This window comes from Aegilops tauschii, chromosome 2 (genome assembly GCF_002575655.3).
Source record: "Aegilops tauschii subsp. strangulata cultivar AL8/78 chromosome 2, Aet v6.0, whole genome shotgun sequence".
In the NCBI taxonomy this organism is placed as follows: domain Eukaryota; kingdom Viridiplantae; phylum Streptophyta; class Magnoliopsida; order Poales; family Poaceae; genus Aegilops; species Aegilops tauschii.
The window spans coordinates 54,850,808-54,857,696 of record NC_053036.3 but is presented as its reverse complement, the minus strand read 5'-3'; positions in this window follow the sequence as shown (position 1 = coordinate 54,857,696).

Below are 6,889 nucleotides of genomic sequence, written 5' to 3'. Positions count from 1 at the left end.
CTAGTTAAAGAGTTCGCTCTTCAGAAGATGGGCGAAGCATTCCGGAACTTCAAGAAAAATTTAACCCATGACTATGTCAACAAGGGCAAGACTCCGGATTTCAATGGACAACATGAGAAACTGAAAGATGATTGGCCAGAATTTGTGAGGCAAAAGCAATCGGAGCATTTCAAGGAAATATCGAAAAAAATTAAGGATAATGCGAGTAAGAAAAAGTTCCATCATATTATGGGGCCAGGAGGATACCGCCTTTCGGAGCCTAAGTGGCAGAAGATGGAGGAGGACCTGAGGGTGCGAGGAATCCCTCTAGGTACAGAGGGATGGGACCCAAGGGCCAAAAGCTGGTGGTACGGGCATGGGGGATCGCTAGACCCGGAGACAGGGGTGTGTGTTCACCGGAAGAAAAAGTTTGCCCCCACCCAAGCCTTTATTGACGCAATGACCCAAGCTCAAGAGGGCTTGATCAAGTTCAACAGAGAGAAAGACGCACTGACAACAGCCCTCGGGAATGATGAACACGGAGGACGTGTACGAGGCAAAGGCAAAGTTTCGTGGAAAGTAGGGTTTTCCCAGGACAATGACCCGTACTGTTACAGAAGCCGTAAGAGAAAGACGGACCGGGATGCAGATCTTATGGCGAAGTTTGCATCGGAACTCCATGAGTTGAAGCAGACCGTGCATGAACTAGTAAAAGAAAAATCGGCTGCAGGGCCGCATGAAGATCATGAAGCGGATCGCGGAAGCCAGCAGCGGAGAAGCAGCGTGGCTTCCACGGATGCCCCGCCTGGTGCTAGTGCACCGATGATCGAGATTCGTGCACCGGAGCCTCACTACCCCGTGGATGATGTAAAGGAGATGAAAGAATGTGAGCTGCATTATCCCGTGGGGAACGTTTCCATGAAGGTAGCTAGCGGCAGTGCTTTACCCTGTACACCTGGAGCACTCCACCACAACAACCCCATTGCATATGGCTATGCTCGTGTCACGGTGGAAGACATAGTCCAAGGGTTTGAGGACCTGGAGATTGACAAAGCTACACCCGAAGGGGAGAGAAGACTTGGAGATGTCAAGCGCCAGATCATTCTATGGAAAAAGAAGTACATAGTGTTTCCAGGCGAGGCGCCAAGGCTAACAAGTCCACCCCCCTCCGATGGTGGTGGTGGTGGTGGTGGCGGTGGTGGTGGTCGTGGTGGTTCACCTACACCTCCTTCACGCCATTCGACACCGTCCCCCGATCCACAACCTCCGGCGGGTACGACGCCCCCCAATCCTCCTCCGGCGGGTACGACGCCCCCCAATCCACCTCCGGCAAAGAAGCAGAAGCAGGCGGACAGCAAGGAAACCCGCTCCTGGACTATTAACCCGGACCCTTATGTACCTAAGACCACAAGGGTACCGGAGCCATCATTGAAGCCTCTCCTCCCAAGGCCTTGGGAACTTAGTGAAGCTGAAACCAAATTGGCCGCGTCTGCTCATTATGAGAAATGGAAGGCGGATATGAAGGCGATAAAAGAGCCTGAGCCCAAGCAAGTATTCACCGAGAAGCAAAAGAAGTGGGCTAAGGATTTTTTGACGACACCGTCCCAAGCCGAGCTGAATATGCCTGACGACTATGGACATGAACTTCGTAGGCAAGCAAAAATATTGAAGGAGGAGAAAGAAGAAAGTAAAAAAAGCGGGAAACAAGTTGACCAGCTCGGGATGCAGAATAAACAATCGATCCCCCCGCTCATAGTGAAAGCCGGTCCGGAAGAGGACCCCGAGATCATAGCAGCTGCGGCAGCACTTGGATTGACTGTAGCGAGTGCCATGAAACAAGCGTCTGAGATGGGTTTGACTCTTCGTGCCTTCTTAGGCCTTGAGGATGCGCCAGTATGTGAGATAGCATTACAATATGTGCGGAATGGGCCTCTCGTCGAGCCTGCGCGGGAAAAAAGTCTACCACCACAAATGCGAAATCTGCTACGTTGGTACAAGCAATTCATAACATGGGCCGACAAAGAATATGTTTATGCGGATGTTACAGAGGAGCATCACACCAAACGGTACTCTGTACAAGTTCATATGAGTGAATTGTTCCAGCTGTTCAATCTGCGCGACCTCGACAAATCTATGCTGAGTTGCTACGTTCTGTAAGTGATTTATTTCTACCTCATCTCGTTCTTCATTGCCTGCACTATATATATATATATTGTCCTAACTATATTGTTGCGTACGCTATTATGCAGATTGAAGATTTGGGAATGCAATAAGAAACATCCATGATGTTGGGTTCATTGACCCACATATCGTTAATGGACATGTGTTACAAAATTACCCCGAAGACGTGGAGAAAGACTTGTACAAGTTTATTAGAAAGCATCAACTCAAAAGTCATATTCTATTTCCTTACCATTTTGGTTGAGTGTTTCTCTCTTGTGCCCATTCTCTTTTGTTTACTCCATGCATGGTATGTCTAATCGATGAGTTATGCATGACTGTGCATGTAACGTGTCCGCAGGTTCCACTGGATTCTGCTAAATATTGAACTTCACACCTCCAGAGTTCTAATCATGGACTCTATGGATTCGGATCCAAAGCGTTGGGCCGACATGAGAAAAATGCTGCAAAAGTAATTATTTTCAATCATTTGAGCTCTATATCGATCGGTCTCTTTCGTTCATTTCCTAATATCAAGTAACTAATAACTCCCTTGTTCATTTAATTTTCTTTGCCCTGTAGGGTTTGGAGACGGTTCTCAGAAGAAATTGTCGGTGAATTCAAACATGAGCTAGATTTTAGAAGGTTACTTAATGTGGATAAGCAGCCACCGGGGACCAATCTATGTGGATACTATGTTTGTGAGAACATCCGGAGACACACCTCTGAGCGGAAGGCATCGGATAGCGTGCGGAAGGCGACGGATAACTTGCGGAGGAGGCTTAGTCCAGAAGCTCGCTTCCGACCAATTCAAGATGAATTAGCAGGATTTTTCATGAGGGAAGTCATCAATCCTAAAGGAGAACACTATACCGAGGACGAAGAAATTTATATGCATACCCGAGATTGAAACTTGTTCGAAGTTGTATATGGTCATCCATCCTAATTGTGTATGGAAACTTGTTCGAAGTTGTATATGGTCACCCGAGATTGAATATATATTATATATTCCTCTTGAATTCTTCTTGTTTGAAATTTCATATGCATGTATATAGTAGCGTAGAATATGTGTACTGAAACTTCATCAAAATTAAAATAAAACACAAAATAAAATATAAAAGAAATAAAACACTACAAATTAAAAAGAAACCAGGTTTAGGGGGGCTAAAACCCTAAACCTGCAGAGGAGGCCTTTAGTCCCGGTTAGCCACGAGAACCGGGACTAAAGGTCCTCCGCCCCGACGGACCCCTGGCGCCCACGTGGACGGGCCTTTAGTCCCGGTTAGCCACAAGAACCGGGACTAAAGGTCCTCCGCCCCGACGGACCCCTGGCGCCCACGTGGACGGGCCTTTAGTCGCGGTTCGTAAGAGGCGCGACTAAAGGGGGGGGGGTCTTTAGTCGCGCATATTTAGTCCCGGTTGCATAGCCGGGACTAAAGGCCTTTGCGAACCGGGACTAAAGGCCCATTTTCTATCAGTGGAGAGTGATGGAGCTGGCACCGAACCAAAACTCGGCACTGATGGATCGCCCCAGGACGTGAGGATGGCTGATGCAACAACTGTTCTCGGCAAAAGAATAGCGGCCACCAGCTCAACTGGAGTCGAGTTGGGTAATGCAGGTGCTTCGGCCCCCCAGAGTACACAGATGATACCCTATGTTAGTAAGGAGATGGAAAAGGCTGCTGGAACATCCCTTGTGGCTGAGACAGGGAATTTGTTTGAGGGAGAAAATGATGTGGAGGACAGGAATAAGGCCCTGGCTAGTACACCACAGAAGGGGTCGAATAGAAAGAAACCAAGAGGAATTGATGGAGACACTAAAAGCGGAATAACTGTGTTTGAAACCCAAACTTCTGAGATATCGGCGTCCTCCCGAGTGGGGGATGTCCGGACGCAATGAAAATATTACCTTGGAATTGCCGGGGCTAGGGAACGCCCCGGCAATTCGAGCTTTGCTGGATGTCCAGCGAAGGAACAACCCCGATGTGATGTTTTTGTCGGACACTCACCTAGACAATTTTCCGGCAGAATGTTTGCGTAGAAGAGTGAAAATGGACCAGAAATTAGTATGTCCTGGAAATGGGAAGAAAGGAGGTCTTATTTTATTTTGGAACAATACTGTAAAGGTTCATAGATTGGCCCTTGATGCCATGTTTATTGATGTAAAGATTGAGGACAAGAATAATAATTTTTGGCGCATGACAGGAATGTATGGGGAGTTCAAGTGGGAAAATAAACATTTGATATGGAGTAGAATGAGGCAGCTCCATCAAAATCACAACCTCCCTTGGCTGTTATTAGGTGATCTTAACGAAATTCAATTCCTTCATGAAAAGGAGGAAGGGAACCCGAGACCTAGTCAATATATGAGAGCTTTCCAAGAAGCAATAGAAGATTGCCAACTCCATGACTTAGGCTTTGTTGGTGATAGGTTCACTTGGTACAGAGGGAGGATACGAGAAAGGCTAGACAGAGGGCTGGTGAATGACTCATGGTCAACGATGTTTCCCAAGCAGCCGTAGAAAATCTAGAGTATAATCATTCTGATCACAGGCCGCTTCTCGTGGATCTGGAGTACTATGGGAAATCAAATGTGGCGTCTACGGTGCAACCGAAACGATTTGAGGCTCGGTGGCTCAGAGAGAATAATTTTAATGCTCTGGTGGAAGAGGCTTGGGCGAAGGTAGGAGCTGATCCGGAAACAAGTAATATAATGGAGAAACTAAACAAAATGCATTCAGAATTCCATGACTGGGACCAACGTGTGCTGAAAAAACCAAGGAAAAAGTTACGAAGAGCACAAAGAGAATTAGAGAAAGTTATGGAGGGCCCGATGAATGATGATAATGATGCCAAAAAGAAGGAACTTGCTGAGTTGATTGAATATCTGCTTGAGCTAGAAGAGATTCAGGTAATGCAGCGATCTCGGATTAACTGGCTGAAATATGGAGACCGTAACATGGGCTTTTTCCAAGCCTTTGCCTCGGCTCGGCGGAAGAAGAACTTTGTCAAAAAACTGAAGGATGACGCAGGGAATTGGCTTGAAGGTATGCAAGACCTGAATCCCCATATTTTGAATTACTTCTCGCACCTTTTTGCCACGGAAGTTCAGCACACAGATCCTGAGATTCTGCAAAAAGTTCAACGCAAAGTTACAGATCAAATGAATGTTTTTCTGCTGGCCCCTTTTACAAATGAAGATGTGAAGAAGGCAGTTGATAGTATTGGTGATCTGAAGGCGCCAGGGCCAGATGGATTACATGCTCTATTCTTTAAAAAGTATTGGCACATTATTGGGTCTGAAATTACGCAAGAGGTTCTGTTAGCTATCTACTCAAGGCAAATACCGAATGAGTGGAATGATACTACTATTGTTATGATCCCAAAAACCGAATCACCAGAGGTAGTCACTCAATATCGGCCAATAAGTCTTTGCAATGTTGTTTATAAAATCATCTCTAAGATGTTGGCAGGCCGTCTAAAGAGCATTTTGCCAGAGATTATTTCACCAACTCAGAGTGCATTCGTTCCAGGCAAGACGATAACTGATAACATTTTGATTGCATATGAATGTGTCCACAAGATAAAGAATAAGAGAGCTGGTCAAGCCGGACTTTGTGCTGTTAAACTAGATATGCATAAGGCCTATGATAGGGTGGAATGGTCTTTCCTGCGCGACATGATGATCACCCTAGGCTTCCATGAACATTGGGTGGAGTTGATGATGGAATGTGTAAGCTCTGTTAGATATGAAGTAAGGTTTAACTCTCAAGAAACATATTCATTTGTACCTACCAGAGGTATCCGTCAGGGGGATCCACTCTCTCCCTATTTATTCCTTCTTTGTGCGGCAGGTCTTTCTAGTCTATTGCAGTTTGAAGAAGAAGTTGGTGGCATAGAGGGAATCAAAGTGTGTAGAAACGCACCGTCGGTATCACACCTTTTATGCGCTGACGACTCTTTGATTCTTATGAAAGCAGATGTTTTAAATGCAGCTTCCTTACAGCGTGTTCTAGAGACCTACTGCCAGAGTTCATGACAAATGGTGAGTTTAGCAAAATCAAGTGTGTTCTTTAGTCCTAACACCATTGCCACGTCCAGGACTGAGATATGCCAGGAACTCCATATTGACACTGAAGCTTTGTCCGATAAATACCTAGGACTACCAGCATTGGTAGGAGCTGATAGAAGTGACTGCCTCAAGCACTTTTATGAAATAATTAAGGGAAGATTAAAAGGATGGATGGAGAAGCAACTATCTTCTGGTGGGAAAGAAATTCTTCTGAAGTCTCTAGCACAGGCTATTCCAGTCTTTGCTATGTCGGTATTCAGTTTACCAAAGGGACTTTGCAAGGACATAACAGATTTAATAGCCCAATTTTAGTGGGGAGATGATGAGGAACATAAGAGAATGCATTGGTACACTTGGTGGAAGTTATGTTACCCAAACAATGAGGGTGGTATGGGATTCCGAGACCTTTACTCCTTTAGCCTAGCAATGCTTTCGAAGCAATGTTGGCGGCTTGTCACTGACCCACATTCTTTATGTGCTCGGGTGCTGAAGGCGAAGTACTTCCTAAACTGCAGCATACTCGAAGCCACTTTGAAAAATGGCGCATCTTTTACTTGGCAAAGCATCATGAAGGGCGTTGCTACGTTCAAACTGGGATATATATGGAGGATTGGGAATGGTGAGAGCATCAATATTTGGAATGACCCCTGGGTACCAGCAAGTCCGGATAGAAAAATT